At 39.3% G+C, this 24,562-nt stretch overlaps 1 protein-coding gene across 4 annotated transcripts in view; it reads left to right on the top strand.

The window, feature by feature from the left end:
• Positions 1 to 1,664: 1,664 nt before the first annotated feature.
• Positions 1,665 to 24,562, top strand: part of STRBP (spermatid perinuclear RNA binding protein) — a 112,429-nt gene continuing 89,531 nt past the window's right edge. For 2 of the 4 annotated variants that reach the window (XR_012506542.1, XM_074362184.1), the window contains exon 1: positions 1,666 to 1,826. The gene's annotated coding sequence lies outside the window, so the exon portion shown is untranslated. Of the gene's footprint in view, positions 1,827 to 24,562 lie in introns of all 4 variants that reach the window. The other 2 variants (XM_074362185.1, XM_074362183.1) reach the window with 2 other exon arrangements.

Raw genomic sequence — 24,562 nt, 5'->3', positions numbered from 1 at the left:
CCTAAGCCACCCAGGTACAAAGATGACCCCGTCTTCAAGGTGCTTACAGTCCTTGGGAGTAAGAGAGGTGACAGACAGCAAAGAATTACAATCTAATGCTGTAAGAATTCATGGTTTAACGGGGGTATGTGCAAAGCAGAGGGAGTTTAGACAATGAGTCGGAGGCAGCTAAGGAGTTCTGGAGAGAATATGTTCTGAGCTAACTGATCAGAACACCAAGGAGTTTTCTAGAAGGATAAAGAAAGGTATGGGTGGTCAGAGGTGGGGAGAGGGTGTAGAAAATGATTTGGAGCCTAGCATCTGGCTCAGGAGGCTTGGAAGTGCCTTAGTATGTCAACTACTGTTCTAAAGTTCAGTGTGGCTGAAGGGTCAAGTTGGCCTGAAGGAGGGGCAAAGGGAAGGGTGTGTACCTTGAAAATTAAGTCCAGATCATCAAAGCTTTTTACATTGAGTTAGAGTGTTTACATTTCATCCTGTGGATGAGGCAAAGCTGTTAAAATATTTGAGCCTTGTATCTTAGAAAGATGGGAGATTCCTCTTGGACACCCCCCCCCCCTCGCTCTCTGAGCCCTAGCATTGGGTGGTCAGGTCGTTTCCACCCCCGGCTGGGAATTTCTTTAGGGCAAGGACCTGTCTCATTCACCTGGGCATCCTAGCACCCAGCACAGCACCCAGATTGCAGTAGGTACTCAGTAGGGGCCAAACTCGTTGGCAGAATGCTGGATACCAAGGTGCCAGCTAATGACTGTAAAATAAAAAGCAAACCTTTATTTTTTCCCTAGCACCAGCCGGGAGGTTTTAGCCAAAGTCTGACCTAACTCTGAGGAGGTCAGATAGGCCCTGGCCCCAACTCAATCCCAGGGGGATCCTTTAGGGGTGGGAGGAGAGGTGGCTGCTGACTAAACTACAACTTCTGTTCAGTGCCTGCTATTGTGCTAGGAGAATTCACACCTATTGTCTTTTTCTATCTCTCCAACAGCTCCTAAATTGGAAATTATTGTCCCAGTTTTCCGAACCAGGTGAGGATCCGAGTGGTTCTGTAATTTGTTCAAAGTCACACAGCTGGTAGTTGTAGGAGGGGCGGAGCTGGGATCGAAGCTTTTAACAAGTCAAAGCTCACTGGCCTCCCCTTCCTCCACCTGCGAGGCATTGCGGCGCCTACTCCGTTTGCGTAGCCGCTGGGGTTGGGGAGTACCGCGTACTGGGGCGCCGGGCCGGAGAGGCCGGCTCACCGCGGCGGCCGGGAGCCGCTCCCAGATTCGGAAGTTACGAAGTTTCCGTGCATTTCGCTCTTCTCCCGGCGCAGCTCGTCCCCGCTCCCCAGCAGTTACGCCACTAGCGCAGCAAGGCTCAGGTGCTGCAGCGGGCGGGGGACTGGCGCCAGGAGGAAGGCGGGGACGCAGCTTACGTAAGCGTCCGCTCGCAGGTGCATGCGGCCGCCACCAGCGTGTGCTCCCTGCGCACTCCCAGGTGCGCAGTTGGCGCAGGCGGCGGCGCGGCACGGCGGCCCCGGGCGCTGGCCGGCGCTCTCAGGTGCGGCAGAGCGCGCGTGGAGGGGGCGCGCGGCGAGCTAAGGGGCGGGCTTTCCGTTCCCCAGCAGCCGCGGGGCCCGCCCCCCGCCCCAGCCAATGGGAGCGCTCGGCGGCGTCACGTGCTCGCCGCCGCCGCCGCCGCCGAAGCGGAGACCCGAAGCGCGAGCGCCACCAGGGCAGCAGCCGCCGCAGCCGCCGCCGCTGGGCTGAGGAGACGGAGACGCAGGCGGACGAGGTGGCGGCGGCGGCGGAGCGGGAGCAGGGACCGGGCGCGGGCAGAGCGCGGCGGCGCGGGTAGGCTGCGGCGGCGGGGCAGGCGCCTGCGCGCGGGCCGTCCCGGGCGGGCGGCAGTTAAGGCGGCGGTTGAGGCGGTTGGCGGTGCCGGCCCGGGCCCCGCATTGTTTGTTGTGCGTCCTTAGCAGCGGCGGCCGGGGCGGAGAGCAGGGAGCAATCCCGGCCCCCTTGGCTCCGGCATTGTGGCCGCCGCCGCTGCGGTGCCCCGGCCGCTTCGGGCAAGGGCAGCGGGAAGCCTTCCTCACCTTCGGAGGGGACAGGGTTCCGGCCCCGAGCGAGGGGAGGGCGTGGGCAGTGTTGGGGGACCCGGCGCCGGGGGGCCTGGGTGAGATGGAGTGTGAGGGCTCTCGGCAGGTGTTGGAGGACATTGGGGGCAGGGGCCGGGAGAGGCTTCGGGGGTCGGGCAGAGGGTGTGGGCGGTTTTGGGGAGAATGAAGGCTGGATGGATCCGGCCCAGTGGAGGGTGAGGGCCTTCGGGCAGGTCGGGGGACCCATGGGGGCCAGGGAGAGTGGAGGGTGTGGAGGACAGTCAGGCGGGTGGGGGGCAGCTTGTGGGGGTTTGGGAGGGTGTGAGGGAGGCGTGGGGAGGGCAGGGGCGAGTGTGATAGGAATGGAAGGAGAAGACTAGGGACTCCAGGGAGGCATGGAAGAGGCGGATATCCCGGTCGGGGCTGCGTGTGAGGGGTCGGGAGTCAGGGCAGATAATCAGGAAGACCACGGACAAACGTGAAGGGAAATGTGGCGGAAGGTGTCCGGCTCAGGGGAAATGTGGCAGGGTGAGCGTGGCGAGGAAGATGGGGAGGGAGGGTGTCTTGGTGGAGGGGTTGTCTCTGGAGTGATGGTGAAGGAAATGGAGGGTGTTGAGGCAAGAGGTGCGGGAGGGTAGGCCTGGAGGCTTCGGGAGACCTCTGAGGGTTGTGAGACAAGGTCTGACCAGGAGGGAGGCAGAGGAGGGTGTTGAGGCTGGACAGATGGGACCTGCCAGTGGAAAAGGTAGGTATCTATCTGATAGCAGTGCTTAGGGGAGATGAGTAGAGGGCATAAGTAGGGGGAGCGTTTGTAGCAGGGCCTGAATTTGAGGGGTTTGAGAGAGAAGTGGGGACGGTGGGAGAGGGTGATGGGGATGGAGAGGAGATGCCTGGGCAGGAGGTGCTGAAGCATTTAGTCGGTAGCAGGAGAAGTGAGTGAAATGGACGTGTTTTTGCAGGAAGTATGGACAAAGGTGGGAGAGCAGCAAGAGAGGGAACTTTGGGGTTGAGGGGACCTTGGAGTGTGTGTGAGGTAGAGAGCCAGAGGTGTAGGGAGTGAGGGAAACATTCTTGGAGTGGCAGGTGAGGTGTGAGACAAATGGAAGGAAGTGTTTCTGGGGCAAGAAGTGGGGAGGGAAGTTGGGGAGAAGGGGATTCAGTAGAGGGGGTGCAGAAGGGGACGGGTTTGAGGACAAGTATATAGTCTGGGGCACAGTAGGTGGAGGGAGGGAAGAACAGGTTTGGAACGCTAGATTTTGGGAGAGAAACTGGGGTAGGAAGAGAACAAAGGGAAGGAAGCGGGGAAGACAGGGTATTTTTGGGTAGAGGATATAGAAGACTGCACAGTACCTGTGATGGGGGAAGGAAAGGGCAAGGTGGGGTATACATGTGGGCATGTCTGTGGCTAGAAAGGGGTAGGTTGTATATTGAGGTTGTAGTGGGGGAAGTAGGATGCCCAGGTTTGGGGCAGGAAATGACTATTCAGACTGTAGAGAGTTAGGAAAATAGGTTGCTTAAGAGTTAGGAAGGAGCAGGGTGCTGAAGCCTGGGGGGAGATGGGAAAACTTTGAGTCTTGAGGTTAAAGGGGCCACAATTTTTAGATCAATGAAAGTATATGGGAGGGCAGACTGTGGAAGTTGGGGGGGAAAAGGAAAAAACTAAAGTGAGGGGATTAAATTCTGGACTGAGAGGAACTGGAGAGTGTGTGTGTGCGTGAATCCTGGAAGGATGTTAATGGAAAATGGAGAACATTGAGCCCTTTACCATATCTGAAAGCTCATACTTCTAGTATTGGAGAGGTCATGTAGCCTGATTTTAGTCCACAGTGCAGTGAATGGGAAAGGGATAAGGAGAGCTGAGGACACATTCCCAAATTTGGAGGAGGTGTATGGTGGAGTATCCTCCTAGCACATTGGCCTGATGAGTGGGCAGATAGAAGAGCCGTACAGGGTCATAAGGAGTGCACCGAGAGTGAATAGAAAGAGGATTGCCGCAGGTGCAGGGTAGATGTCTTTGTGAAGATAGTATACAGGAGCAGGGCCCAGCTCAGTAGTGCTCGAGTGCTGTGTATCAGAGGGAGGAAGGGATACCTTGGTGCAGCGTCTCAGATACCCTGGTGCTTTCTGGGTAAGTTTTTCAGCATTGAGTGATGTAATATCTGAGTCCCATGCTAGAGGCAAACAGAGATAATGTACATCCCGCTCCTAAAAGTGGCAGGAATGGAGCTTTATTTATGACTCTAACTCTCTTTCAGGGTGCATGTAACAGAACCGTGGTTGTTGGCTTTTTCTCCCAAATAGTTCAAGTCAAATTTAGTTGGAGGCTTTTGGATTTTCTAGTATTTTGATTTGAGTTGGGGAATGCAGTGTTAGCTTTATTGAGGAAAGACTTCTGGGGTTGTGTGGACACATGGTCATCGACTTGCCAAACACATACGAAAATAACCTTTACGGGTTTGAGCACAGACATTTCAGCAGGTCTCATTCAGTTCGGTGGCTTGTGTTAGATTCTTTGGGATTTGGAAGGATTAAGGAAACTGCTTTGAGACTGCCTCAGTAAGCAGGGTTTTCTAGAATCTTGGAAAACGATTTCCCTTTTGACAGTTGAACATTGTCTTGTCATATTTTGCAAAAAAAATTTCATCGTGTTGCAGAAATAACTTCAGTTATTGCTTTGTGGGCTTCATTTAGTGTGTAATATGGTACCTGGTATGATTTCAAATAAGGGGTCCACTTTGTTACCTTGGGAAGCTTTCTGGGTTGATTAGTTTTCTTTTGTCAATTTAGGAAGTATCTAAATTGTAAGTTCAAATAATGCAGCCATTGTAAGTTCAAATAATAAGTTTGAGTGGAAGTGGGAATCTTGCCTAAACATAATGAGGGCTGAGCAGAATGCCACATTTTAAGTAATCTGAATCTGTAAATACAAGTATTTTTAAAAAAACTGGAAGCTAATCATTTTTAAAATCCGAATTTGAAGTGTATCATAGAGTGTGTCATGAAGACAGCAAAGTAATACTCTGAAGGTATTGCTATAAGATTTTATTTTTGAAGGGAAAGGTTTCTAAAATATGCCTTTGACTGAAACTCTGAACAATATTTTGAGATTTGGTAAGTGTGTTGAATATAATTATAAGGAGGATTTCTGAACCCTTTGGCTTCCTGGCAAGAATTTGAGCAGTAGGATATAAGATGAATAGAGTGACCTTTGAAAATTCTCTCCAGCGTGGCTCTCTTCTCCTTGTATTTTTTAAGGCCGTTGTGTTGGTTCATTAGTTGATTTGGGGCAAGCAGTACTTTCTTGTTCAGAATACTCGATTCTGGCATAGTGTTCTGATCATATGTATTGTTCCATGAAGTTGTATGGTTTGGGATAATTTGTAGGCACTTTAAAATACTATCTTGAGTTTATGAACCAAGGAAAGCAGGTTATTTAGACTTTGTAGGCTAAATAATTGGGTCTGGTTTTATTTTCACTGGTGACTTGCTGGACAAGATATTTAATCCTTTTGTGCTTGTTTCTCCTCCGGAAACCTGACTCTTTATCTGTCTCCCATGAGAATTGAGATGGTTTATATAAAACAAGTTTAAGCCTTTCAGGAAGATTAGAACTATGTAAATAGGGGGAATAGATGTTATTTCTCTCGTTCCTTTTTTCTTTTAGCCTAGTCAAATACTTAAGAATTTGGCATTAGGTGGGTTAATTTGTAGTGAGAAACTTGTAGAGAGATGAAACTTCTGTGAATATCAGAGATGTCTGCAAATGAAGTTTGTTCATTCTTTGCTCTGCTGCCTGCTTATCTTTCCTGGCTCATTTCTGCAGCTCAGTTCTTGAGTCTGAGCAGAAGCTTGTGAGAGACATTCTGAGTTCTAAGCATGAATTTTCAGAGACAGTACTTTTCTCAGTGAATTCAGTATTTAAATCAAGAATAATAAATATAATACATTTTCCTATGTATTAGCAGAAAATTGATAATTTCTGAGTGACTTGACCAGAAAAATAGAGCTATCTCTTCTTTTACGCTTCCTTTTTCAGATTTACTGAATACTTTTTCCTTTTTTTGAGTTTTAGTTAGCAAATGATTACCCATTCATTTGATATTTCCAAGCTCATTGACAGATTTTGCTCTGTTTGAGGGGGAATGGTTTTTAAATGCCTTTTTAATGTTGTGATTGATTTATTAGCTGTAAAAAGTCTCCAGATGTTCGTCCTGATTGACATTGAAAAAATGTAAACAGTAAGTTGCTTTATTAGACATTAATTTGCTTGAGCTTGGTAATACCCAGCCCTGATAGCAGTCTTTCTGTGCTAGCTGATCTACTCTTAATAGTTTATTCTCTTTTATAACATGTTTGAACACCATTACCCATCTTATTATTGCTCTTCTGTTTTCATTTGTTTTGCATAGATCTTTTTATTGGAAAATTGGTTGTTTTTAAAAATTTGTTCAGCTGTAGAAAAGCTGTTTCTGACAGGTAATTATGAGAGGCTTCATAATCAGTCTAATTTTAGAAAACTGTTCATTGAGAGATGTAAGTTAAATTTATATGCCAGTTAAAACAGAAAGGAATAAAGTAATGAGACCAGATTAATGGTGATCTGAATATTTAAATGATTTGAGCCTTAAAGATCTGCAAATCTTTTAACTTTTAGGTCTTTTGCTGAATAGTGAGGGGACCAAATGACCTGACTTGTCACTTTCATGCCTACTTTATTTCTTGTCCTACAGGTCCTTTAATTGTGTCAGTTTTGAGAAGTGTCTATCTCAACTGTATTTGTGTTGCAGAGTAAATGAACTAGTCCTAAATTTTAGTTATTTGATACTCAGATTCTCTTAACTTCTGATGTAATTAACACTATGTAGAACATCTACTTTCTTTAGTTAACTTTGGCACAGCTCAAAAGGGTACAGTTGATTGTATCAATAATAAAATCACAGCTTTGCATTGTGTGACTTCATGGTTCATTTCCATTTGAAAAGTGAGAATTCTGCAGCAGGTTGTGTAATAATTCCTAAGGCATTTCTGGGTCATGGATAAGATGTAGTTTCCTACTGCACCTGCAGTTTCCTGTTCTTTGCGGTTTTCCAGGTGCCAGGGCTTTCCACACTATCCTATTGGTTAGATCAGTGTTTTGTTTTTGAATTGAATTTAATCATATTAATACTATTGACATAAAATAAAAAGTAATTGTCCATAAGACTCTATCTAGATATTTATTTATTTATTTATTTATTTATTTATTTATTTATTTATTACTATGCTTGCCTGCTTTGCCAGTTTAATTCAGCAAACATACATTGACTTTAGGCTCAAAGGCATGTTTTGTGCCAAACCTGAGATTTCTTAATAGGGCTCAATAGTATGGTTTTGAGTGAAGAACAGATTCTTCCCTAGATAGATTGACCCTTGATGTGAAAACAGAGTCTTTAACTTTGGTTACCTGTGTTCAGTTAGCCTGCCTGAAAATGAGAACATTTTAATACCTGATGAAGTGTTTTGTTTCTAAAAGTTAAGATGAAGGCAGTTCGGAGGGGAGGGTATACCTCAGTGGTAGAGCACGTGCTTAACATATGCAAGGTCCTGGGTTCAATCCCCAGTACCTTCATCAAAATTAGTAAATAAATAAATCTAATTACCTTCCCCCCAGAAATTAAAAAAAAAAAAGGTGAAGACAGTTCATTCTTACGGTGTTCATAATTCCAAGTAAATCTGAAACTCCTCAAACATTGCATCTGATCTTGCAGCAACTAGGCTTTTGTACAGTTTATTCAACGTACATTTTAAGGTAATGGAAGTAGTGGATATTGGGTAACTTAACTCTGGACAACTCAGTTTTAGTAAAGTTAGTGAACTAGAGGGGAAAGGTGTTGCAGTATTGGTAATGTAAGTTAGCTGGAGAGAATAAACTTCTGGCTCCCTTGGTATGCATATTTTTGGTTATTTTTGAAGTAAGCTGTAAATAATCTTATAATGTCCAGGTTAGCATGGAAGAACATATTAGTGGTGAGGTTTTTAAAAAGGTGGTATCTTAAAAATAGATATTAACTATGATGCTTTCCAGTAAGCCAGTTCTGTGGTAAATGTTGTGGCATTATACATAACTGGCTTTTGAAATGGGTCAGTATTATTTAGTAGTGACTTTTAATTTCTGGAGCTCAGGGTTTACATACCTGGACTTTGGACCCTGTGATAGCTGTGTAATATAGGTGAACAGCAGAATATTACATCTGAAGAAGTGGAGGTACAAAAAGTTGACCCTTGAGCGGTGATAGACAGGCTTTCAGAATAGCTTTTTAGAAGTTGTATATCAAATTCCAGAAAGTTGCCGACATTGGCAAGGAAGGCTGATGGCTGGACAAATTTGAAACCTGTCTCTCTTGGTCAAGCCCTTGAATACAAGTTTTTTCGGGGATTGCCTGGAATAATAGTTGTCCTTAGGAAACTCGGGGTTCTAGGGTTATGCAACAGCAATGAATCTGAGGAAAAGGGCTAGCACGTGGATGGACTCTCCTCATAGGTGTGCCTAGAAATGAGTCTGTGTGCAGCGTCCGTTGCTGTATTGGGTAGTGGAAGAATGTTTCTGACACAGAAAGACTTGACTTGGAGGTCTGATCCTTCTGTTTACTAGTTGTAAGTCTCTTTCCTCATGTATAAAGTTGAAATAAAACCTCTAATGTACAGAGTCGTAGTGAGAATTAAAGAAGATGAGAAAACTGTTGTAAGCTGTGAAGCACATAACATTTTTTTTTTTTTGATGGGAGGATTGAGCTGAAATTAGGAGCAGGCTTTGAAGTGTTGAGAAATTTAACTCGGGGACCTGGATTTTTATTTTTTATAATGGCATTTTCAGATGTACATAAAAGAGAACAGTACAGTGAACTTCCATGTACCTGTCAGCTACCAATTACCAGCATTTTGCTGCTCTTGTTTCATCTCTCCCTCACTCACAATTACTTTTTGTTATTGTTTTTGCTGGAGTATTTACAGCAAATCTTAAACATCATATGCTTTCATCCTTAAATACTTCAGTATGTATTTCTAACAGATAAGAACCTTAAAAAAAATAACCACAAAACTTTTACCCCTTTAAACTCACAATTCCTTATCTAATACTCAAAAGGAGCTGGGTATGAAACATAGCCCTACCCCACACCAGCTTTGTGCGTTAGTCAAATTACTAGCGCTCTCTGGTTCCTTATCTGTAACATAAAGATAATACCTCATGAAGTTATTTTGAATTTAAGTGAAATAACACATAAAATGGCTAACGTGAAGGTCCTCAGTAAATGGCCCAGCCTCTCTTCTGAGCCTACCTATGGCATGTGAATTGGAATTATAGCTTACTCTCCTCCCTTCTTGAGTATCGCAGTGGTAACAGTACTCTGGAATTATTGCCTACTAACCCTAGTGAAATTTCTCTTCATCAGGCTATTTGACTCTTCCGGTGAAATTCTATAACAGTTGAAATTATATCCCTTCTTCCTTCTCTCCTGCAAAGTCATTAGTCTCCTATCTACTGGTTCCTTTCAGGCAGCATACATATGTTATTATTTCATCTATTATTTTTTAAAACAACTCTTTCTTGACCACACTATTTCTTGTAGCTACAATCCGGTTTCTCAACTTCTTGAAAAAGTTGTTTCTGCTCATCTTCAGTGTTCTGTTCTCTCCCGAATTTACTGCAGTGAGACTTGCAGCTCCATCGCTGTACTGAAACTGCTGTTACCAAAACCACCAAGTTTAATTCTTGACCTGTTAGCAGCATTTGGTGCAGTAGATGCTGCCTTCCTTGAAATACTTTATGCCCTGATATCTAGGACACCACACTCTGCTGGGTTTCCTCTTACCTCCTTGGCTTCTCAGTCTCCTTTGTTGGTTCTTCTTCATTACTCCTGCCTCTTAACATTGGAGCCTCATGGGATCTCTGCTCTTTATTCTTATTCTCTTGGTGATCTCATTCAGTCTCATGGCTTTAAATACCACATATGTGCTGATGACTCCCAAGTTTTTATCTCTGAAACTCTAGGCTACTGCCCACGTTGACACTTGGGCTTATATATTTTATCAGCTTCTCAAACTGCACTTGTCCTAAACCAAACTCTCTCTTGCCTCTGCCGCTTTTGTATTCTTTCACATCTTCGTAAATAGAAACTTCTCTGTCTTTCCAGTTTTTCAGACCAAGACTTGGAGTCATCCTTCACTCTTCCTCACATACTTCTGACCTACCAGGAAATCTTGCCAGTCTTGTCTTCAAAATATATCCAGACTCTGACCACTTTTCATCACCTCTACTGATTTAAGTTTGCATCAGCTCCTCTGAATTATTACAGTAGCCCTTTTTGCTCTTACCCCTTATAGTCTATTCTCACACTGTAGCAAGAATGATCCGTTTAAAAAGGTAAGTCAGATTTTGTCTTCTGGTCAGAACCCTCAGTGATGCCCCATCCTGCTCAGAGTAAAAGGCCAAGTCCTATCAAGGCTGTGATAGGATCCTTTCTTTCTGATCTCATCTCCTCTTACTTTTCTTTCTGCTTATTCCATTCTGGCCACACTGGCCTTCTTGCTATTCCTTTAACATGCCGGGCATATTCCTGTCTCAGGTCTAGGCCTAGGAAGGTTTTTCTCTTTTTCAGGTCTTTGTGCATGTCTCCTCTTTCCAGTGAGGCTTTCCCTTTCCACCCTGTTAAAATGGCAGCTCCTCTATTTCTGGCTCTCCCTAGCCTCCCTTTCCTACCCTTTTTTGCTCTATGCCTCTTAAGCCATTTAACTTATATTTTACTTGTTTTGCTTATTGCCTTTTCCCCTTCACTAGAACATAAGCTCCATAAAGACAAGGATTAATGTTGGTTTTGTATTCTGTAGATTCTGAAGCATCTAGAATAGTGCCTGGCACTAAGTAGGCACTTGAGTAATTTGTTCAGTGAACTATTCTTTTATTAGTTGTAGTCTCTATTACTTGGTAAAAGATACTATAGTTGTAGTATTTAGTTGGAATCTTGGTTTTTCTTTTGGAATACTGTGCCCCTTGAAGTCTTTATGATGTATTTTTGTTTTTCTTCTTCATGAATATCCTTTCTTGAGACTGCGAATAGGTTTTATTACTTGTTTATTTATTATATTTGAGTCCTTCTTATATACTGTGCTAGTTGCAGTGGGGGCTACAAAGATAAAACATAGACCCTGACCTTTAAGAGTTTATAGTCTGTGAGGGGAGGTGATGGTATGATTTTGAGAGATACATACATTTTCTGTTTTAAAGGTGAGTACTTAAGAGAGAAAATGGTCCAGGAATTTAGAAGAGCAAGAAATTATTTCTGCTAAGGGGAATAAGAGAGAGACTTCAGAGAGGATGTGGTATATGGTATTTCTGCTGAGCCACAGAAAACAAGTGGGATTAGTTTTTGAGAAAATGGGAAAGAGAATTCCATATGGAGGGAATTGCATTAGCAAAATAAGAATACTCAAGATTTCTATGGAAAAGAACAAGTGGTCACTTAGTTAAAGGAAAGGGAATATGAAAGGAGTTGGTAGAGTGTAAGTTTGGGGTGGAATGTTGGAGTCACTGATAGAGGCCTTGAGTGTAAGAATGATAAATTCAGACTTTATTATTGTCAACGGTGTGGCTTCAGTGAAAGGTTTTGATGGAGCAAGAGTGGAGGGATTGACATTATTAGAGCTATTTATGAATTTGACAACTTTGTGTGAAAAGAAAGGCCGAAACACATATACTGATTAAGAAGCTGTTGTAATAGTTTGAGGAAAAAAGTGTCAAAGGTAGTGGAAATGGGTATAAAAAGGATGCCTTGGAACTGACGAAACTTGGTAACCAGGTGTGAGGGCTGAGCTACAAGCCTATGAGGTTTCAAGCCTAATTGACCTGGCAGGCTGGGGTGCCCTGAAGAGAAGTAGGGAACCCAGGAGAAGTGGGATCAGGAGGCAGGTCTAGTTTAGTTTTAGTATTGAGTTTGCAAGTCTGTGGTGATGTCTAGGTGATGAATGTTGTGATAAAAAATCAGGAATCTTTTTAGAAAAGATGTGCATCTGTGGCTTTATGTTTTCATTTTAATACAACTAACAGCAGAAAAAGAAGTAAAATTCAGTTGCCAGATCTATTATTGAGGTCTAAATCTGGATAATTGATTTGGGAAACTTCTGATAAGTCGTCTAAACTTTTCTTTTGATTTGTAAGTGGGTCTGTTTATTTCACTGTTTGCTAAGTTGCTCTAGGTTGTAAAGCACTTAATGTATTCTCAGCAGCTTGATACAACTTAAATGCTATCATTTGAGTGTCCCTTTACTGCTGATTCATTGGCTATGGATGTCTAAGCAGTGTCTGTCTTACTTCTTTGAAAACAACAGATAAGAGTTCCCATGTAGCCACCTTGATCACTTTACTGAGATCACTTTGAGTTAAAAGGTTTGCATGATCACTCCATACGTCTTTTAGTCCCCTTAGGACTTGGAGGCATATTGGAGGAAGACAAACCTTCTACCCTAATTAATGGTAGTTAAGGAGTTAGTTGCCAAAACATTTCTTTAACAACCTTCACTTAACAAAATACCAGAAGATATCAGAGGATTTAGCGTCTATTCCAGGCAAATTCAAGAACAGAATAAAGTCCTTTTAGATTTATATTCTTTCCAAGAGCCTTGTAGCAGCAGGAGTTTTAACCTCAAGGTTATTTATAGGAAAAAAGAATTGTTTGCAAAATAATGTTGATTAATGTATACAGCTTTTATTTATAGGCTATCTAATGATGCATATTTATATTTTTATACTTAATGCATTTTTAAATAGTTGGATAAAAAGACATCATTGAGTTTGTTAGTTTGAAACTTGCAGTTCACCAGCTTGGCTTAGAATGGTGACCTTGAGCTCACCACATTAGTCATCTCTGAATTAACTCTTTTCCTTTGTACTTAGATCATGTTAGTGAATATGATTTTACACTGTCATTATCAGGCCTGTTCTTGTTTTCCAGTCAATAGGACCCAATTCCCTGAAATGAGAAAGTTTTCCTGTTTAGGATAGCTAACACTTTTCAGGTCAGTGAAGGTGTGACGGCTTTTAGCTTATTAGATTTAGCATATATTGTAGTTAATTTTTTTTTTGATCTAGGCTAATTTTATTTCACATAATTTTTTTTGCCAAGAATATAAAGTATAACATGTTAATCTTGTGAGCAACCTATGAGATTCTTTTAGCCCTGCTTTGTTCTTTGACAGATGTAAAAGTCAAGGTATATTCAGAGTGATTAAGGGACTTGTCCAATATGACACACCTAATTGGTGACAGAGTTGTGGCAAGAAGTGGATTTCTTGACCTCCAGTCTTGGGCTCCTTCCACCACGTCAGGCTGCTGCTTTAGAAATGTAGACCAGAAAACTTTGAATAAACCTAGTTTAACTTGTCACATGGCAGAACAATTAGGATTTTTTTCTCTTGTTCCCCCTGAAAATCAACATTTTGTTAGATTAATCATTTTACACTGAACAATTCAGTGACATTAGTGCATTCACGATGTTGAGCAACCACCACCCTACCTGGTTCCAAAACATTTCCATCACTCCAAAGTGAAACCCCTGACCAGTTAAGCTGCTTGAAAATTTTCTAAGTGATTGAAATAAAAATCTTTGAACAATTAAAGTAAAAATGCTTACTGTAACAAGCTCGACGATAGCAGGTTTGTTAGTAGAGGTCACCCCTAGTGTTTTGCTACCCATCTTTGATTTGCCAGTGAGAAAGAGAATCATCTTTGTTATTTAGTAGTGGACGTATTATACTTAGAAACAGCACCAACTTGATGAAAGTGTCAAGCACATAATGATTAACAGTACTAACAGCAGGCATGAATTATGCATATTATCTCTAATCTTCACACTAGCCTTTCAGAAAGGTTGCTCTATTTTGATAAGAAAACTAAGGTTTATTCAGTAACTCCAGAATCATTTAACTGGTAAGTTGTGGACCTGGGATTTGAATCCATGTCTGTTTGGTTCCAGAAGTTGGCAAAAAGCAACAAATGGAAGGGATCTTCTTGTTTGGGGGACCAGGACTGTTTTAGCAGGTCAGTGTATAAGGGAAGAGGAGCTGACCTTGCTGGTCTTGGTAGTGTCTGCAGTAATAACCACTTTCTCCTGATTGCTATCCATACATATGCCATAGGAAATAACCTTTGGAACTCTTTAATGGGCAGTATTATAAACAATTAGAAGAAATTGCAGTGTAGCTTCTGAGATGTGGTCTTAGAAATTCTCTATTTTTTCCCTTCCCATTTATTTTTAGTGAATTGTTTGATTTTAAAATCATAAATTGATTTGCTTGGGTGGTTAATGATTAGTCTTCACAGAATTGGAACTTGATTGATTTCCCATTTTAAGATACTTTTGAAAAGTGGTGGTTCACTTCCAAAGAAGAATAACTCAAATTGTGCTTGTTAAAAGATTTTGTAATTACACTTTTGCCCTGTTTAAAAAAAAAAACAAACAACCAAACCCTCATTTTATTTTTTTTAAAGTGTGAAAGAACTTTAGCAGGCCAGTTTTCAGTCATTCCCCTGAAAGTGGCTAGTAAGTCACCTCAAAAACCTTGTCACTTTAAAAAAAATTTAATTTTAACCATTTTTTAAAATTGAAATGTAGTTAATTTACAATGTTGTTTTAGTTCAGGTGTACAACAAAGGTGATTTATACACATACATGTGTATTCTTTTTCAGATTCTTTTCCATTATAGGTTATTACAAGATACTGAATATATTTCCTTATTGTTTATTTCATATAATAGTAGTGTGTATATGTTAATCTCAAACTCCTCATGTATCCCGCCACCCCACTTTCCTCCCTTTGATAACCGTAAGTTTTCTACGTCTGTGAATCTATTTCTGTTTTGTAAATAAGTTCATTTGTGTCATTTTTTAAAAAATTCCATGTATATGTGATATCATTTATTTGTCTTTCTCTTTCTGACTTCATTTATTATGATAATCTCAGGGTCCATCCATGTTGCTGCAAATGGCATTATTTCATTCTTTTTAATGGCTGAGTAATATTCTGTTGTGTTTGTGTACACACACACACACACACACACCCCCACCCACCCCTTCCTTACCCATTTATCTGTTGATGGACATTTAGGTTACTTCTATGTCTTGACTCTTATAAGTAGTGCTGTCATGGACATTGGGTTGCATGTATCATTTCGAATTAGAGTTTTCTTCCGATATATGCCCAGGAGTGGGATTGCAAGATAATATGTTAACTATTTTTTAGTTTTTTTAAGGAACCTCCTTACCGTTCTTCATAGTGGCTGCATCAGTTTACATTCCTACCTGCAGTGTAGGAAGGTTCCTTCTTCTCCATACCCTCTAAACCTTGCAACTTTTTATTATAATTTGAATGACACGACTTCTCTTCTCCTGAGTAATAGGCACTGGAGTAACTTGCTTCAGTATGCTGGGTTTTGGGTTAAAAGGATAGTATCGTAAAAAATAGCTTCCTGGCTACTTTGGACAAAAGAGTTTTTTTTAGGTTATGTGAGCATAACAAGAATGCAAGCTACAGCAACAGCAGCCATTTCAAACGTCCTGATTTGAGTGTATTGATAGTTATCCAAAGAAGTATAGATTTTTGACAATGATCTTGTGACTTTTGCTAATATCTAAACACTAGGTACTTCCATAAATGGATTTCAAGCTTTTAAAAACTTTTTATTTAAAACTTTCAAAATGCCTTAGTAACTTGGCTCAAATATTACACATTATTTTTCTCTTTTGGCCAAGGATGAGGTTTGTCTTTGGAACCAGCAAAAACATGTCATAAAGAGTACAGGCTTTGGAGTTGGTCAGATTTCAAATCCTTATTCTGGTAGTTAGTAGCTGTGAGACCTTCTTTCACCTTTTACAATGAATATAATACAAGTCTGCAGAGTGGGATTAAAGGGCTTAGCACAGTATCTGGCACATTCTAAACTATGTTTCAAATTGTAGTTGTAGTAAGAAGTCTAAATTTTGGTAGCCTAGACAAATCAACATAATGCAAGTACTGTAAAACCTCATAATGTACACTGTTCTGCAATCACTACATTCCTTCTTGGATTTATTTTGTTTCTTTGTGTTGAAGTGCCATGTGTCAGTTTTCACTACTTCCTACAGCTTGCCCTCCTTTTCTCAGAAATGCTTGGCAAATATCTCCATTGATTATTTTATGATTTCCCTCAAAGAATAGATGATGCTTCCTGTACAGGCTAATGATGAAGCATTTGCTCTCCACAGCAGTCCTTCAGTTAGGTGTTCCTGTGTTGCATGCTGACAGGTTCTTACCACCTTCAGAGATGTTCGCTGGCTGAATGCCTAAGCTTATGTCAAAGAAGGAAGTTCTGGTTGCCTGGAACGAAAGAAGTACACAGTGCCTGCTTAGTGTTTATAGTATATTTTATGATGATTGTTAATGTTAAAGCATGAAAATCTATGTCCTAGTCTATTAATTTTTCTCATTACTTCAGCATTTCTGTTTTGCTTCTCCTGTTCTGTTCAGAAAAGCATACAAAAGGCATCTTACTCTAAAAGTAACTGGGCTTGAAGTTGTGATGAATTCTAATCCAAGAATATTGGCTGTGGAGGGGACTTTGGAGATCAGCTAGACTAACTTTCTTATCTTATAGGTGAGAAAACTGGCTGAGAGAAGGTGGCTTGCTCAAGGACACAGAGTAAGGAGGTGACAGGTCTGATTTCCAGTCTAGTGTTATGTGGTTAACCTGGTAGAGTGGAGGGAGCACTGGACTTTGGAGTTACACAGTCTTGATTTGAATCCTGATTCCACCATTTATTAACAGTATGACCTTTGGCAAGTACATGTGAGTCTTTTCCCCCCGCCCTGTTACACTTTGTTTGCAAGGTCATGAGGATTATGAGATAATGTAAATAAAGCTCGGTGCCCGGCACATGTTCTGGACTCAGTAAGTGCTGTCTGTTAGGTTGTACTATTTTTGTTTATTTAAAACAGATCTTATGGCTAAGTGATTATTTTTTCTGAAATGGGAATCAGTGAGAATCGATGTTTTTGCTAAATCCTTTCACTGAAAATCTAAGTAGTAGTTCTTTGTAGGACTGCTTACTGCAAAATGAGAGCAAAACTCATTTTGCACTGAAGAGCTTAGTGACTATTGCCCCGACTTATACTGTATCGACGTGATTCCTTCCTTAGAAATTTCTGCATTTCCCAAGTGAAATGGGCATAGTATGGGGAAACACCAAAATCAACCTACATTTAGCTAGTCTAGCAGTTCTCAAACTTTTAAACTCAAAATTCCTTTACACATGTAAAAATTAATGAGGACCCCAAAGATCTCTTATTTATATGAGTTATATCTATTAAATTTATATTATTACAAATTATATCTGATAAAATTAATTCATTTAAAAGGAATAACAAATGTTAACACACATTATATACATATATGTATAAACATATTTTAAGATTTTAGGTTTTAAATTTTTGTTTCAAATTACAAAAGTAATATGTGCTAATTAAAATAATATAGAATCAAGGGCGAGGGTACAGCTCAGTTGTAGAGCACATGCTGCATGAGGTCCTGGGTTCAATCTCCAGTACCTTCATTAAAATTAAAATAAATACATAAATAAACCTACCCCCCCAATAATATAGAATCAGAATAAAAAATGAAATTATTTCATTCGTGTCATATACACACTGCAACCCCTGTGGTCAATAGCATGTATTCTTCCAGAACTATTTCTGTACAACTATAAATTCTCTCTCATACTACAAATGTTGTTTAGTGACTTTTTTAAAAATAAAAATTGTATGTATTTAAGGTGCACAACATGATGTTTTGATAAACATATACCTAATGAAATGATTACTATAGTTGAGCTGATGAACATATCCATCTGTGGCATAGTTACCTTTTTTTGTGTGTGTGGTGAGAGGACCTGAAATCTACTGTCTTAGCAGAGTTCCACTACCCAGTACAGTATTAGTAACTGTAGTTAGACGCTTTACATTAGATCACTAGATTGATTTATCCTACATAGCTACAACTTTGTACCCATTGCCAACATCCACCCATTCCCCCCACTTCCTGCAAATGGTATATTTTTAATGAAAAATATCTTATTTTCCAAAATGCAAAATAATTTAATCAGAAGAGTGGCACTGCTTTGCATTTTTGCAGATCTCATTAATGTATAGCTTAATAGAAGACAGCTGGGTTCTGATAGCTAATTCTGCATTTATTCCATTGTGGTATGTTGTTCTGGTTGAATTTGGCATCACAGATCTGAAGTTGGAAAAGAGGAATATTTTAATAGCCTTTTCAGATAATTATGGATATTCTTCTTTGATACTATACCAAAACTTGACAAATGATAGTTTCTTAATGGAATCTGAAACCTGATCGGTGAGCTTTTTATATCTTGTCACATTAAAATTCATTGATTTTGCGTTGTGAATGGATTTTTATGCTTACATGATTTTGTAACATCATGCATTGGTCATTTGGAAAATGTTGGTTCTCTGAATTATGTTAGGCTTCCGAATGTGATACATTTCATTTTATAATATCTCCACACATTGTTTAGCCTCTGGAAAACCCTATCCTCATGAGAGAATGAGAGTTAAAAGAGAATGAGAGTTTTACTACTGTGAAAATTCTTTTGGCTTTGTAGACCCATGAAAGGGCCTTAAAGACCTCCAGGGGTCCCTGGATCACAGTTAGAGAACCATGGTAGTGACCAGATTTGCTAACTGCAGCTTTAATAATGGTTAATCTGGAAATTAAAGTGGAATGGATTGTTTTACAATCCTCAGTATTAGAAACTATCTTATTCCTTGAACTAAAGAGTGGCCTAATTTTGAAATGCAGTGAATTGGTCATTTACTATTTAAGTGCTTTTTATAGACAAGGCATTGTGTTAGGGTACTACTGAAGATATGCATTATGAAAGTGGATTCCTTTTCAGTAATTTATAGTCTAGCTAGAGAGGTTAGACATAATTTCATGAAAAAGATAACAAGCATTGTGTTGTACACCAGAAATTGATCCAAGATAGTAAACTGACTATACTTCAATAAAGAAAAGCAAAATAAATAAATAAATCAATCATGTACAAGTGGAAAAAAAAAAGATGAACTCAGTGTTCTCAGTAACAAGTGTGACATACAGCCTTGGGTGAAATGAGTTTTAAGTAGGTGGAGGAGAGAGGAGGCCATTGTCTTTATGGGGGGAAAGTGCAGTGCTTGCTCAGTGGTCATTACGTCAGTCAGGCTAGACTGGAGAATTCATACAGAGTACACTAGGCTTACGAAATTAAATTGCAATTTATATTTTTATTCTCACATTGTTTCCCTATTTTTGTAGGATTGTATGGTTTCCAGTATTTTTATAGGTTCTTATTTGTCTTTTAAAAAAAAAACTAATTCTCTGTGATGTGGGTACGACTAATTATCAAACAATTATCAAAATGTTATAACTGATAAATGAGAAAACAAGATTAAGTAAAATGTGCCAAGAATACATAGATATGAGCAATATATTATTTACACATATTAGACTATATTATATATATTCTCAGACTAGAATGAATAATATTCAGATTCCTTTCTTTGGGGGAAAATATGTATATTTATGCATGTACAGGTGAGTATCTGTACCCAAGACTTTACAGAAATATTTTAATGCTTCCTAAAATACCTCTGTATACCTTGTGCTTGGTTGTTCCCTTACGAGATTGTTACAAAGATTTAAAAAGAAAATTTATAAAATGCCTAGCATTAGAAGGCACTCATGGCAGCTATTATTATTATTGTTGTTGTTATAGTTTTTTCAACTCAGAATTATCGCTAATGTACCAGTTCTATAAGACATTGGACTTCTCGATAGTTTGAATGTCCTGATTTGTCCATTTGTTGAATGTAGTAATTCAACTATTCTGGCCTCTGTTTACGGAGTTCTTATGTTACATGCATTGCCTCTTTAGAGTTTTATACCAGTTTCACTGTGAGCTGTGTGGTGGTGGTTGCATTTTATTAATGAGAAAAGTGAGGCCTGGAATGGTTAATTCCTCAAGGTACTTACTAGCTAAGAAGTTGTATAGCTGGGGATCTGAACCCTCATCTATCTCCAAAGTGTTGTCTTTTACATTTCTATTTGGGCAGTAAATTGAGGGAAATATTTTTGGATTGTAGGGGTTTTTTGCTATTTTTCAAAGGACAACTATTTTAAGGGGGTGTAGGGGTTGTAGTTAATCTCCCACTTTAAGTGTATCAATTGGTATTTGGATTCCAAAGTTATTTTTTATTATCGTTACTTTTTCTTAGTTGCTTGATGAATTATGGTAAAATAGTAATGAATTGAAATTTTTCAAGGTGACATTTTACTGTGTTGATGAACAATTCGTTTGTGGGCTTTTACAGCTTGTTTAGGCCAAGAATTAACTTACCTTTACTATCTAATACATTACTTTGTGTATAATATAGTTATAGTTACTTTTGAAAGAGTATTGTGGCTTACAAAGCTTGTTTGAGGAAAAAAAATTCATTTGTACTGGCAGTCAGCCAATATTTTATAAGCTACAATTTTCTTTTGAATAGCTAGTGGTTTGTAGCTCCATAATTTGTGGTTCTTCTGAACTTGTAAAAAGATTACACATATTTAAAAATGACCTTATCACTTCAATGTTTTAAGCACCCTACAGCTGTCGAATTCTGTTATGTTACAGTGTTCTTGTTTTTTTGTTTTTTTAACTTAATTTACCTGGGCTGAGAATCTTTTAAATTAATAATTTATACAGTGGAATTGCCCCCTGCCCTCTGTCAAACCTCCAGACATGCCTAAAACCAAAATCTATTTTGGTAATGTAACACGCAGTTACATTACCAAACGTGAATCTCTCTACATCAGTCTGCCAAATCCTTGCAGTGTCCACGCTATTCCATTTCTTAGCCACTGCTGCTTGGATGTGTTGAATTATGTGGTATGTGGGTTTGTTTGGTGTGTTTAGTGTTCCTGCATGACATTTAGTTTTAAGTCAGTTTTTTTTTTTTTTTTTGTGATGCTGCCACTGCTGCTTTTTCACATGCAGGTGGAAGAGAGCACATCATTTGAAATACTTCATGTTCTGTACCTTATTCTCCTGGCTTCTGTGTAGGTAGTTAAATTTGTGAAACTCTTGAGATTGTTTTAAATCCTTCCTTTTGATTTTAGGTTAAATCCTAAATGGAATATGGTAACCTTTTTGCTCGAAAGATTTTGGAAAGCCAGATTAATAGTTCCATTTTGATATTTATAGAAGTTTCACAGATGAGAATGACCCTACCATTCAACTTGCCATTCAAACTCCATTACCAAGTAGGGATGCTATTTAAAAATATACAATAATGAACTGTTGTCTTTCTTGGGCTAATTCTTTGAGTCTTCTGTTTCTGGAAGGTGGGTGAGATTTGGGTTAATGTTTCCACTTATCAGTGGAATGATTTTTGTAGCTAAAATTTTAGCAAATTGTTAATGGTCAGATCTGTAACACCTGTTAATAATCTTGACATGCTAATAAGGGTTGCTTTTGAAAAGACTCTTACTCTGACAGATACTGATTCTCTTAATTGCACATTGGGCAGACACTGATCCTCTTAATTGATTCTCTTAATTGCACATTTGATAGCTTAAAAATGCAGATACCTGAGTTTCACCTTGAGGGATTCTAACTGAGTTGGTCTGGGACACTGCCTAAGCATCACGAGTTTTAGAGGTGCTTCTTAAATGTGCATCTGAGGCTGAGACCTACTGCTTTGGGAAATTTGTCAGTCCACCCAAAGGGAAATACTTGATTTTGGAGAATACATCTTTACCATTGTAGCTTAAAAAACTTTTTATTTTGAGAAAATTGTAGATTCACTTGCTTTTGTAAGAAATAATAAATTCAATAATAATCTATGATTTGGTCATTTCAAAAGTGTTATAAAAATGGAATCATACAGTATGCAATCTTTTAAGATTGCTTTTTTCACTTACTGTAATTCCATTGAGATCCATCCAAGTTGTTGCATGTATTAATAGTTTGTTCCTTTTAAATAATTTTTTCAATGATTTAATAGCATTGTCTACAGTTTACAATTTTATGTATTGCAATGTATGCCACATACATATTTCTTACTCGATACCTAATGAGCTAATATTTATTAAGAGCTTACTATGTGCCACACACTGCTCAGCAAGACACAGATGAATATATATAGTTTCTTCTACATGTAATTTTCACAACAACTCTAGCAAGTAGGCAATAGTTTGTTCCTTTTTATAGCTGAGTATTCCGTGGTAGTTATGTATGTCTCAGTTTGTTTAATAGGGGGACATTTGGATTGTTTTCTAGCTTTTGGCTATTACCGATAAAGCTGATGTGAACATTTATATACAGGCTTTTGTGTGGTCATACATTTTCATTTCTCTGGGATCAATGCCCAAGAGTGCAACTGCCATGTCTTATGGTAAGTGCACTTTTAGTTTTGTAAGACACTGCTGTACTTTTTCAGAGAGGCTGTAACGTTTTACATTCCTCACCAGAAATGTGTGAGTGGCTCAGTTTCTCTACATCTTTACCAGCATTTTATGTTACTACTGTTTTTCAAGAAAAATTAATAGACTATTATTTAGGGCAGTTGTAGGTTTATAGAAAGTTGAGCAGATAATGGAGTTCCCATATATATCTTCCTCCTTTGGTGATTTCCCCTTTTATTAACATCTAGCATTAGTTAAAATTGATGGACCAATATTGATCCATTATTAATTAAAGTCCATAGTTTTCATTAGAGATCACTATTTGTGTTGTACATTCCGTGGGTTTTGACAAGTACACATATATCCACCATTACAGTATCATACAGAAAAGTTTCACTGCCCTAAAAAACACCTGCGCTACACCTATTCTTCCATCTCTCACCCCTAGCCCCTGGCAACTACTTACTGATCTTTTTCCTATCTCTGTAGTTTTGCCTTTTGCAGAATGTCATATACAGTCGCCCCTCTGTATCTGTGTGTTCTTAACCTTGGAGTTTTATTCTAAGGTTGGTTGAATCGCAGATGTGAAACCCATGGATACTAACAGGCTTGAGCATCTGGATACCGAGGGTTGGCTGTAATTGGAATCGTACATATGCAGCCTTTTCAGCTTGGCTTCTTTCACTTAGCAATATGCATTTAAGTTTCCTCTATGTCTTTTGGTGGTTTGATGGCTCATTTTTTTAATTGCTGAATAATATTCCTCCATGTGGATATATTACAGCTTATTCGCCTACTGGAAGACATCTTGCTTCCGGTTTTTGGAAATTATAATAAAGCTGCTGTAAACATTTGTGTTCAGGTATTTGTGTGAACATAAATTTTCAGCTTGTTTGGGTAAATACCTAGGAGCATGATTCCTGGATTGCATGATAAGACTGCTTAGCTTTGTAAAAAAAACTGCCAAATGGTTTTCCAAAGTAGCTGTACTCTTGCATTCCCACTATTTTGCAATGAATTATTTTTTATTTTAGCCATTCAGATCAGTATGTAGAGATATCTCATTGTGGTTTTGATTTGTATTTCTCTGATGGCTAATGATATTGAACAACTTTTTATGTGCTTATTTGCCATATTTATTGCCTTTCTAGTGAAATGTCTTTTGCTCATTTTCTTATTGGGTTGCTTGCTTTTTTTCCCCCCTGTTGAGTTTTGAGAGTTCTTTATATGTTTTAGATAAAGTCTTTTGTTGGATATGTGGTTTGCAAATATTTTCTCCCAGTTTTTAGGTTGTGTTTTAAATCTTCTTAATCGGGTCTTTCATAGAACAAAAGTATTTTAATTTTGATGAGGTCCCGTTTATCAGGTTCTCTTTTATGGGTCTTTTGTTGTCAAGTCTAAGAACTATAGAACTAGCTCTGTGTCCTGAAGATTTTCTCCTGTGAATTTGATCTTCAAGTTTTTATAGCTTTACATTTAAGTCTGTGATCATTTGAATTAGTTTTTTGTATAAGATGTAAGATTTAGATCAGTGTTGTTTTCTTTGGGCCTCCAAATTAATATCCAGTTCCTCCAGCACCTTTTGTTAAAAAGGCTGTCCTTCTTGCATTGAATTGCTTTTGCACCTTTTTCAAAACTTAGTTGGCGTGGTTTTGTGGTTCTCTTTCTGGGTCTCCTCTGTTCTTTGATCTCTGTCCTTCTGCCAATACCACACAGTCTTGATTCCAGTAGCTATATAATAAAGCTTTAAATTATGTGGAGTGACTCCTCCCCTTTTTTTCTTTTTCAGAATTGTTTTAGCAAATTCTGAGTCTTGTGCCTTCCCGTGTAAATATTTGAATAAGTTTGTGTCTTGAGAAAAATGTTGATGGGAATTTCATTCAATTTATATATCAATTTGGGGAGAATTGACGGCTTTACTATGGTACATCTTTACCATTGGATTTAAGTAGACTGGAATGAGATTAGAGAGAAGG

Source organism: Camelus bactrianus, chromosome 4 (assembly GCF_048773025.1).
Source record: "Camelus bactrianus isolate YW-2024 breed Bactrian camel chromosome 4, ASM4877302v1, whole genome shotgun sequence".
NCBI classification, from domain to species: Eukaryota; Metazoa; Chordata; class Mammalia; order Artiodactyla; family Camelidae; genus Camelus; species Camelus bactrianus.
The sequence above is the reverse complement of the archived record's forward strand: the minus strand, read 5'-3'. Positions and strand labels throughout refer to the sequence as shown.